Source organism: Cynocephalus volans, chromosome 4 (assembly GCF_027409185.1).
Source record: "Cynocephalus volans isolate mCynVol1 chromosome 4, mCynVol1.pri, whole genome shotgun sequence".
Taxonomy (NCBI): Eukaryota; Metazoa; Chordata; class Mammalia; order Dermoptera; family Cynocephalidae; genus Cynocephalus; species Cynocephalus volans.
In genome coordinates, this window is record NC_084463.1 from 152,546,026 (window position 1) to 152,557,288 (window position 11,263).

Genomic DNA, 11,263 nt, shown 5'->3' on the forward strand with positions numbered 1-11,263 from the left:
GGGCCAGTGAGTGGCCCAGTGGGGCAGGTGGAAGCCGAGCAGGTGTCCGCCCCCCGAGCAGGGCCCAGCTGGGGGTCACTCACGGGGCTGGGCCAGGCTGGGCAGCTCCCTCTCTGCCTCTGCATCGTCGCCGTCCCTGTCCTCGGCCACCACCGCCTCAGGTTGCTCACTCGGTCCCGCGGCGCGGCTGGGGCGCTCCCAGGAATCTTCTTTTATGCCAGCCTGAAACCTCGAATCCTGAATAGGGCAGCTGGCTGCTGCAGCTAAGAAACAGTTCTTTTCCTGCTCCACACTTCAAAGCTGTTGCCTGTAAATGAGGCAGCCTCTCCTGCTGAGGGCAAAGTGGTGGTCAGCCCCCACGACCGGCCACCAGCAGCGGTCCTCCCTTAAGAGACGGCAAGAGGAAGGTCCACTAGTTTCCCGGCTGCCTAAGGCCCAGTGGCCGCCTTTTCCACCTCAGCTACTCAGCGCCAACCGCTGCAGCCACCGCCATCTTAGGATCCGCCCCTGAAGTACCTATCTTTCTGTGCCGATGTCATCCTCCTCCAGGAAGCCTTCCTTGATGTTCCCTTCCCCCACACAGGAGTCCTCTCTCTGTCCTCTTTACTCTCACAATATACTTTATCATATCACTCTTCGGACATCTCTCTTATACTACCCTGCTGCTGTTTCCTCTCCCTGGGAGCTTAGTTGTTGTGATTAGGTGTAAGGGAAATGACCCACACTAAACAAGTTTACAAGAGACTGATTGATAAACCTTAAATGCAATTTACTAATTGACACTGAGAAACGAAGATTCCCAGCAGACAGGAATCCTGAGGTTGACTGATCAGCACAATCTCTTTCAGGAAAGACAGACTTTGGGGAAAGGAAATCAATACCAGAATGTTCTTTGTTCAGTACAAAGTCAAAATGAAGGGAGCTGATGGATTGACACGCAGGTGAAGCCTGGCATACCTGTCTAAAGCCTCCTACCTGCCAAGGACCAGAATATCCAAGGTAGGGAGCCATCTGGGTGTTCTCTCCTCTGGACAGTGCTAGATTTTTCTAGATCCTTTGAAGATCCTACCTTTCTGGCTGCATTTATCATGATTGTGGCTGACTTTTTTGTTTGCTTGTTTGTGTAGATTAATTTCTGCATATTTCATAGACCTGAAAGGCAACTTTCCACTGAGACCCCCTGGAGAAGAACAATCAGTACAAACCAGCTGCTCTGCCTTTGCAGCGCCTTCGCTTCCACGTTGTCATTTTATTCTCACACTCCCTCACAACTGGAGGGACAACGGAGAGTGGAAATCATGGACTTGGAGGCCAGACTGTCTGGCTTTGAGTCCCAGCTTTGTTATTTATAAGATTTGAAACCTTGGGCAAATTACCTAAATCAGTTTCCCCTTCTCCAAATTGGGGATAATAATAGCACCCACTTCAACGTTTGTCAAGAGAATTCAGTGAATGAGTACAAGGCTTAGGACACGGTCTGGCATCTGGTAAACAGCCAATACTTGTCAGCAACAATTAATAATTAATTTCATAGATGAAAAACCGAAGCGCAGAGAGATAAAGTCAACGAAAATCATACAGCCAGTAAGTAGTGAAGATATAACTCAAAGTCAAACTGGCTTCCTTCAAATGCCAAGGTCTTTCTTTAAACCACTTTCTTTAGTTTTCCTAAGAAGCTGAAGGAGTTTGTTTAAAAATGCAGACACCCACCAGAATGGGTAAAATTTTAAAGAATGAAAATTTCAAGGTAGGGTGAGGACACAGGACAACTGGGGGGAGTTAAGTAGAAACAGCAGCTTTGGAAAGGTGGCAATTTCTCATTAAGTTAAACAAACACCTACTGAATCAGCCAGATTCAACCAGGGAGGCAGAACCACTATACATACGTGGATTTGTTATGGGGATTTGGCCTACTCATTTGTGCAGCAGGTTAAACAGTCTTGCAAGGCTATTATCTTGGCATCTCATGTTGGAGCTTGAATGCCACAGGTCAGGCAGTTGGGAACAGAAGCCGGATGTAAAGTGGGGGAGACCATGAGCAGAGTGGCCCCCACAAACATATCTGGGACCCCATGATGATGGACTGAAGCCTTTAATCCTGTGTCAGTTTTTGTGGCTTCTGTCATTGGTGATGTGGGTATTTTGCAGAAGCCGGGGTCCTCTGCCATGGAGCTAACCACATGCATACCTGGTTCAAGAGTAGAAGCCACAGGGGGGAGCCAGACACCACATGCCACTGAGGTGTGCCATCAGATCAGCCACAGCATGTCTGAGCAGCAAACACCCTCCAAATCCCCTCCAGAACGTCCACCCTAACCAGAAATACACACAAGAAAGGGAATTCTGCCTAGCCGGGTGGGTACATAACAGATCCACCATACCTACCCTATGATCAGGCAATTCCACCCAAGATATTCACCCAAGAGAAATGAGTGCATATGCTCAGCAGAGGGTGTGTACAAGAATATTCAGAACAACTTTATTCATAATAGCCAAAAACTGGAAACAGCCCAAACACCCATCAATAGAAATATGGATAAGAAAATTGCCCTGTATTCATAAATAGAATATTACTCCACAATAAAAAGAACAAACCGTTGGTACATACAACGTAGGTTAATTTCACTGATATGATGTTGAGCCAAAGAAATCAGACAGAAAAATTATATAATGCACAATTCTATTTGTTTGAAGTTTAAGAATGGGCAAAACTAATTGATAATGATAAAAGTCAGAATAGTGGTTAATCACCTCTGGAGGGGGAGAGGTGGGTTAATTATCTCTGATGGGAAGGGGTATGATGGAGTCTTTGGGTGCCTGGAAGTGTTGTATGTCTTGATCTAGGTGGTAGTTATACAGCTCTACACAAACACAAAAATTCACTGGGCCATATAAATAGGGTTTGTGCCCTTAACTGTGTGTATCATATACCTTAATTTTAAAATGGATTGCATGGGCTGGCCAGTTAGCTCAGTTGGTTAGTGCGGTGTTATAACACCAAGGTCAAGGGTTCAGATCCCTATTCAAAAACGTACCCCCAGCATGGGACTTAATCAACTGAATCTCCTTCCTGGTAAAGGTGTCGTAAGGTGTGTTAACTATCCCTGAAGTCGAATCGCTCTTGGTTTTAGGATGCCAAGTAGCTTAATGGGTTCCCACTTTCATGGACCATTCCTTTGGGGACTGCTAGGAGTTGCAGCTTCTCTGTTTTCATAACACTTTCCCACATCCCAAACACCACTCACCTGCCCTCTGCTAGTGTGAACAGAACCCAGCCCAGGCCCAGAACTTGCCTCCATCCTGAGAAGCTGAATCTTGTAGGGACTGGAGGTTCTCGGTCCCTGAGAGGAGAGGCGTCCTCCCTGAGCAAAGCTCATGAAGATCATAAGAATCCTAGACACCAATGGCCCAAATTTCCACAAAATGTGCATAATTCCCTTTCCTCCCACTTAAAATGCAAATGTACCTTCAGAGGACATGGCACCAATGGGAGCTCAAGATTCTGTTCATGCCTCTTTATACCCATCCTGAGCCTCAGTTTCCATCCTCTATAGCTGCACATGGGCTGTGGGATGCTGCTTCATGTTGGGAGGAAGAGACAGAATAATCACTCGTATTTACACACTTCTCTGCAATTTGCAAAGCAAAGCACTTCCACATGCCCTCCCTGAGCATCTTCCTGCCAGCCTGAAGTGAGGCAGGTAGAGTCCTTTGGGCTGGGCCTGCCCCTCCTTTCGGCTTGGTTTCGGAGTTCCCACTGAGAAGCAGATACCTCCAAGGGTAACCGCAGAAACCTTATCAGCTGTTCATCAGCCCACACGTGATAGGTATCTGGGCTCAGGGGAAGTGACACCAAAAAGGTGCCACTGACAAATTAAGTGATTAGGCTTAGGCCCAGCACCAGAGCAGGTGAGAGGGGCAGGAGTGGGGAGTGATGCCCAGACCCAGGGTTGGAGTCAGAGGCCCAAGGCTCCTGCAGGAGCAGGAATGGGTCAAGTGTACTTTCTGTGCAACTTCACGGTGCCATCTGGTGACAAGTCGGAGACAGAACCCTTCTTGCTTCCAACAAAGCTGGGCAGCCAGAGTGCCTGGACTGAGGGAAGCCTTCCTGCATGGTCCACCTCAATCCCCAGTCTTCTCCAGCTGGAGGAGCTGGGGCAGCCCCCCATACACTGGAGCTTGGGATACTTGTAGCCAAACCTGCCTCAACCTCCAATTTGTGCACCTGAAAGACAGGGCTCATCAGAGCTTCTCCCCCCCCCCCGACAGCATCACCCTTTAAGCTGTGTTAAGCTATAAAGGAGAGACCTGAAGTCAAATCTGAACATCTTAGACAAAGCAGGCCACCCCACAAAGAGGTCCAAAGCAAATGATGGAATTGAAGGATCGCTGACAAACGGCACTCTAAGAAACCGGGCTGGCAGATTAATCTAGAAAAGGCAACAGGAGTGAACTGATCCCCGCTGCTCTGTGCATGGCCTGGTCTGTACATAGCCATGCCTGTGGACTGGGTCACACAGGATCTGGGATTATCAGGTGTCGTGTACCTCATCTGCACATGCACCTGTGGTTCTCTCGGATTCAGGGTGAGGGGGGCCTGAGGTCTGTGAAGGAACCAGGTCAGCCTACAAGACTCTGGGGTTAAGATAATTAAAAAGGAGGTAGGACTAAAGCTACCTCACACCTGGGGCTGGGGTGGCCAGGGAGGATGGAAACCGACCCTGAGGCAAGACTACAGGTGCCTGTGCCCTTTCCTGGGAGCATTGGTTTCAGGAATGCTTCTGAGAAAGAGGCAAAGTCTAGACTGCTTTCTGACCTAGCCCTGAGTCACTGGTCCTGATTCCTCAAGAAAGGGACTATAAGAAAATGGAAAAAACAAAGCTGCCTTGGACTTTTACTGAAGATCTTTGGTATCAGTAAGAAGAGAACTCTTCCTCGGGCCAAAAGGACAGGAGACGGCTAAGAGATCTGCCCAGGTGGGGAGGGGGCAGGGGGCCATCAGCAGGAGAGTGAGCAATAATGGCTCCAAGACCCGGGGGCCCCATCAGGGGTGTTTTTAGGAGGGCTTTTTCCCCACCAGAAATTCTACAGAATTAGGGCCAAAGTCATGAGGATCTGTCCATGCCCTTGATGGCTAATCCTCCTCCACAAGCTTCCTGCCAGAACTGAGACACTCCCCCTGTGTGACCTTGCATAAGTCCCTCCTCCTCTGAGCTCCCTGCTCAACCAGAAAAGAGGGATGAAATTGCACTGAGCTCCCTCCCAGGGCTCCACAAGCATCACGTGAGACTGGAAACCCTCCTCCAGCACCATTATAGCATGCAAGCCCGAGAGCTCCAGCACTGAATGAGGGCCCCTTGCTGGGAACAGCTTTGATGCTGAGAGACTGGGGCACTCAGAGGGCCAGGACAGGGGTAAAGCCACTATCACCCCAGAGGTGGACTGCTTGGGCCCCAGCACTTCCACAGCTGCCTGCATCAATGCTGAGCTCCTGATGGCCCTGTGAGGAGCGGTTGCTCTCTTTATATTAAAGTGATCTGAAACCTTGGACAGGTGACCAGTGCTCTCAGGCCCCTCTGCTCCTGACTGCCCTGCAGAGGGCCCACTGGGTCTTGAGTGCCCAGCCCGGCTCTTGCAGGAAGCCCCCTATTCTGTCTGTGCCTCACCAACTCGCCCCTTGCCAACTCCTACTCATCCTTCAGAGCATAGCTCACATGTCACTTACTGAAGGACACTGTCCCTGGTCCCCAGGACTGGCGCAGGTGCTCTCTCTAGGGCCCATATTCTTTCATCGTAGAATTTATCCCGGCTTATAATTACATATTAATATTTGGGATTACTTGATTTCTGAGTTTTCCCCCTACCACGCATACATGTAAACACACACACACACACACACACAATGAAGGCAGGGACCTTTAGTCATTTATTCAACAGTCGTCTGTTGAGTGACTACTGTGGCTAGGGACTGTCCCAGGGGCTGCAGATACAACAGTGAATAGAGACAAAAATCCCCGTTCTCATGGAGTTTACATTCCAGTGGGGGAAGACAGACAATAAACAATAAACCTAATAAATAAGTAACTTATATAGCATGGTAGGAGATTGAGTGCTCGGTGGAAAAAAGGAAAAGGACAGCAGGGTGTGGGAAGACTAGAGTGCCAGGTGGGGCTTGGGGCTCAGGATTAAGTAGGGAGGTCAGGGAGGCCTCACTGAAAAGGGGAGGTATTAGCAAAACCTGGAAGGAAGCTAGGACTGGGCAAAGATCTACCTGATCACTGCTAAATCTCCAGCCCTGGCCCCATGCTCGGCACCCTGTAATCATTTCATAAATTACTAAACAGATGTGTGTGGGTGGACAAATGGATGGAATGGGTGGTCTATCTTTCTCAGTGTTTAGTGTCCAGCCAAGATGCTGTTACCTGTTCTTAGGATACTGCAGTAGACATTGTGTTGACTGCCCCGCAAACATCTCGACTCCCTCCTCACCGTTCAGCAATAATGTGGCTTAGGGTTTGCTCTCACCTGCAGGCGGCTGAGGAGTCCAAGACAGTCATGGTAGTATTCTGTTCCTTTCCAGAGTCTGGTTCAGGAACCCTGACTTCAGTCAACCAGTGTATATTACACTCCCGGAGACAATTACTGTTCTTAGGTGGGTTTTGACCTAGGAAATCCCAGGCAGAAGGGAACGTCTTTCATTCTGTGACTGGCAAAGGCCTGCTTTCTCCTCCTGAAGGTGAGCAAGGAGACGTGCAGCCTCGGCTGGCCCAGCTGCCAACTAATAATCAAGACAGGAATGGTCTGGCTTAGGATGAAGCTGGCACTGGAGGCAGAAGAGCAGACACAGAAAGAACGTGGGTCCCTGGTGACATCTTTAAGCCACTGAATCAACCCACCCTGGAGTCCTCCACCTCTGGACTTGCTGCTGAGTGAGATAGTTAGAATATCTTCATATTGTTCAGGCCAGTTAGGGTTGACTTTTCTATAACTTGCACTCCCAGAATATTATAACTGAGGAGAGATATTTCTTCTACTCTCACTGTTTGCTGATTTGATCAGTTTAGTGCTCACAGGTCAACTCTTTGTTTTTTGCCAAGGTCATAGAGGGGCCTACCCACTGCTCTGTCCCATCTGCACTTACCATCCAGCACCAGCTCCTTTACTCTCATGATCACCTTAGGAAGTACGTATTATCCACATCTCAGAAATAAGGAAATAAAGTTTCAGGGAGGTGAGGGAACTTGGGCTTAGCAAAGCTACTGAAATATGTCTTGACCAAAAACCTTACCTCTGAAACCATCACCAACCACTGGTCAGGGAAAGGAGAGAATAAAATCTACTGAAAAAAGATAAAGATAGAGGGTCTCTAGGTCTTGGGTGTGTTGTGGAAGAGGAGTTCAGACTCTGACACCTCCAGTCCTCACACCTGGGTCTACTGATGCTGAGGCTGTACCTGCAGCCTGAATACTCCCCATTTCTCCAGTGGGTCTTGCCTCAGGCAGGATATTCTTCTTTTTAAAATTTTAAATTATTAAGGAGGTAATACATACACAGGGTTTTTTTAAAAAAAACACTACAAAATTTTACACAGTAAAAAATGTCTCCCATCCATCAGGGGCAGTGCCTGGGGGGCTGGTATGGGTATGTGGGTGGGAGGTGATATTGGGAGAAGTTAAATTCTCCGTGATCTCTGTTACTCATATCTCCAAACCCTCAAATTAACCTTAGACTTGAGTACAGACTGCTGGCTGGGCAAACCCTGCCGCAAGACCAGTCCCTAGCCCTCCCCTCTGAACCAGAGTCCTTCCAATACAAAAGTCTGGGCAACTACTGTTACCAGATTCCTCGGTGTCCTTCCAGAGATAGTCTGTGCATGTATCAGTATAAGTGTGTGTAATAATTATATCTATATTTCATCCTACAGGCTTTTGACACAAGTGGCAGCATGTTATTACATCATTCTGCACCTTAATTTAGCATTTTTCTTACTGTTCCATATAAGAACATATAGACCTTCTTCATTCTTTTCAATGGCTACAGATAAATGCACTAAAATTTATGTAACCAATCCCCAATTAATGATATTTAGGTTATGTCTTCTACATCATATGCTACTACAAACAAAGCTGCATTGACTATTAATCTACAGATGTCTTTGTGCACATTTCAAGAATAACTGCAGGGTAAATTCCTAAAAAGAGAATTTCTGGGCCAAAGAATATGCACATTTTAAATTTAATAACTATTTGTTAAATTGTATTCCAAAGTGGTCATACCAATAAACACCCCAACCCACAATAAATGAGAGTGCCTCTCTTCCCCACACCCTGGAGAGGTAAGAAATTCGTAGGGCCACTTTGGAGGGCATGGGGGAGGCCGCTGTCAGCCTGCTATGTAGCCCTCATCATTAATAAGACCTAGGAGCAGAGTGGTAAGATCAAGAACTTTGGGGTCCAGCAGCACTAGACTTGAATCCCGGCTCTGTTACCTACCCACGGGGTGACTTGAGCAAATGTCCTAACCCCTGCAGGCCTCAGTTTCCTAACATATAAAGTAGAAATAAAAAATGATATCCACTTCAAGGGTCACTGTAAAGAGCCAATAGAGAGAACGTATACAAAGCTTCTGGTATAACGCATGGCACACAGTAGGAGCTTAATAAATGGGAGTTTATCGTTGTAGTGGGAAGGCTTCTCAATCTGAGTGTCCTCTTTGTCCATGAATGGCTTTGATCTGGATTTGGCTCAGGCAAGACCTGGGGAAGTGCAAAGCCTGGGGTGGTAGATGTCAGATGGATCTGGATACACCCAGCTTGGGGGGCCAGGAAAGCCCAGAGAAAGGGGAACAGGCAGGAGCTGGTTCAGGCCTCAGGAGTGGTGTCTTAAAGGGCAGGGAGTGTGGAGGTGAGTGGAAAGAGAGGTTGGGGTAGACCAAGACATATAGTAGTTCAGTTTTTCCCAGAGAGGGGTGTACCAGATGATCTTGTGTGACTTTTTATACCATTAATGGAATTTTTTGCTCTGCTTTGAGAAATATAACCAACATATTTAACAGATGATTCCAAGGAGATTCTTGTTTTTAAAAAATGCTAAAGTAGACACTTAAATGTCTAAAAAAATAAGCTGATTTAAATTTTAAAATTAAAGGTCCAGTCAAGATGGTGGAATAGATGGTTCCCAGCATCACTCTCTCCCACAAATCAACCAATTTACAACTATAAAAATGTAACATCAGCCAAGATGGGGCCACTGGAGATCAGGGGAAGAGGAGGAGAGACCTAAGGAACTCATGAAGGCAGGAGAAACTATGATGAGAGAAAGAAAAAGCTGCTCTGAGCGTTTTGGGCCGCGGCTGCTTTAAGGCTGGAGCTGCTGAGTGCATGGAGCAGGAGCTGGCAGAAGCCGCAGCTGCGCCCTTCAGATGGAGTTACTTGGAGGCAACAAGAGAGAAGATGGCTTTGGTGGTCCCCAGGACAGCAAGACCACTAATAGGGTTCCCATGGACCATGCAGGAGCGAGGAGCCAGAACAACTGAAAAAAGGGAGCCGTTCAGAGGCCAGTGAGTCATCACGAGGGACCAGCGCAAGGCCCATCCCATGGGAAGTGTTTGGAGCACAGGCCATGGGGGAGATGGGCCCACCAGGAGAACACTGGGACACAGCAAAGACAGCCAGCCCCCCAATCAGCACAGGACCACTCAGAGGAGACTGGTCAGGAATGCAGAATTGCATGGGGTGCAGTCTGATGGAAAAACTCAGGCCCAGATCAGAGATTCTACAGAACACAGATCCACCGGGTCTCTAGAGAGCCGGAAGTACCTATAAGGTCAACCATTAAACGCTGAGCTGCACAAAAAGCCTTCCCTAGGGAAACAGCAGCAAAGCAGCAATTTAACTCAACCACACAGCTCAAGTACTGGTTCCCACAGGAAGTTCCCCCATGTTAGAAGTAAGCAAAGGACAAAAATTTGTTCCGGCCCAGGCACACCACCAGCATCTTGGGGTCTACCTGGGAACCGGAGGCTTGGATCTGGGGACCGGACCCCACTCCCACTTCCACGTAAACTGTGCCAGTGCCTTGGGGCCTGCCCGGGGAACCAAGGCATGGAGAAGGGGACCAGACCTCTCTCCCACAACCAGGTACACCACTCCAGCACCTTGGAGCCCACCCAGGGACCAGAGGCATGGAGAAGGGGACTGGACACCCTTCCCCCAACCAGGTACACCACGCCAGCACCCTGGGGCCCACCCAGGGGCCTGAGATATGGAACTGGGTACCAGACTCTCCTCCCACAACCGGGCATGCCACGCCAGCACCTCAGGGCCTGCCCAGACACCCAAGTCATGGAGAAGGGGACTGGACCCTCCTCCCACAACCAGGCATGCCATGCCAGTGCCTTGGGGCATAACCAGGGACCCAAATCATGGAGAAGGGAACCGGACCCTCCTCCCACGACCAGGCACACCATGCCAGTGCCTCAGGTCCAGCCCAGGGACCCGGGGTATGGAGAAGGGGGACTGGACTGCCCTTCCACAACCAGACACACTGCGCCAGCACCTTGGGGCCTGCCCGGTGACCCAAGGCATGGAGGAGAGGATCGGACCCTCCTCCCACAACCAGGTACATGGAGCCAGCACCTTGGGGCCCACCCAGGGACCAGAGACATGGAGAAGTCGACCAGACACACCCCACAACCAGGCACACTGCCAGCACCAAGAAGCATGGCAAAAATATCACCTCCTTTTGGTAGCCCACCACAGCCACCACAATAACTATGGCTGCTGTGAAAGTGACTAGATGCCACAACCACCACGCAGATGGTCCGCCAACCACTGGAGTACATTCACACAAGAAGAGTCACCAGCAGAGACAAAGAAAAGAAGAGGATGTCTCTCTCCACAAAGCCCATTTCAGAGTGACAGAAGAAGCATCTGCTCTATGATAATATTGGGGAACCTGATCACATTTCTCAGCGTTGGACAGATCATGTAGGCAACAAATCAACAGAGTAATCATTATTCTTTCAGAAAGAGAAAAGTAATCTTGGGTAATTAGAGGGGGGAAGGGGAGGGTATGGGGGAAGGGGAGAGATTGGACAAGGGGCATAAAGAATAATTACGATTTATAACAATATATATGCTAGTAATATTGATTTGATCAACATGTCTCAGTGTTCAACCCCCAAAATACGAATAATTGATTTTGATTCAATAAATAATTTTTTTTAAAAAAAGAATATTTTGATACTATGGCTTGGTAATATT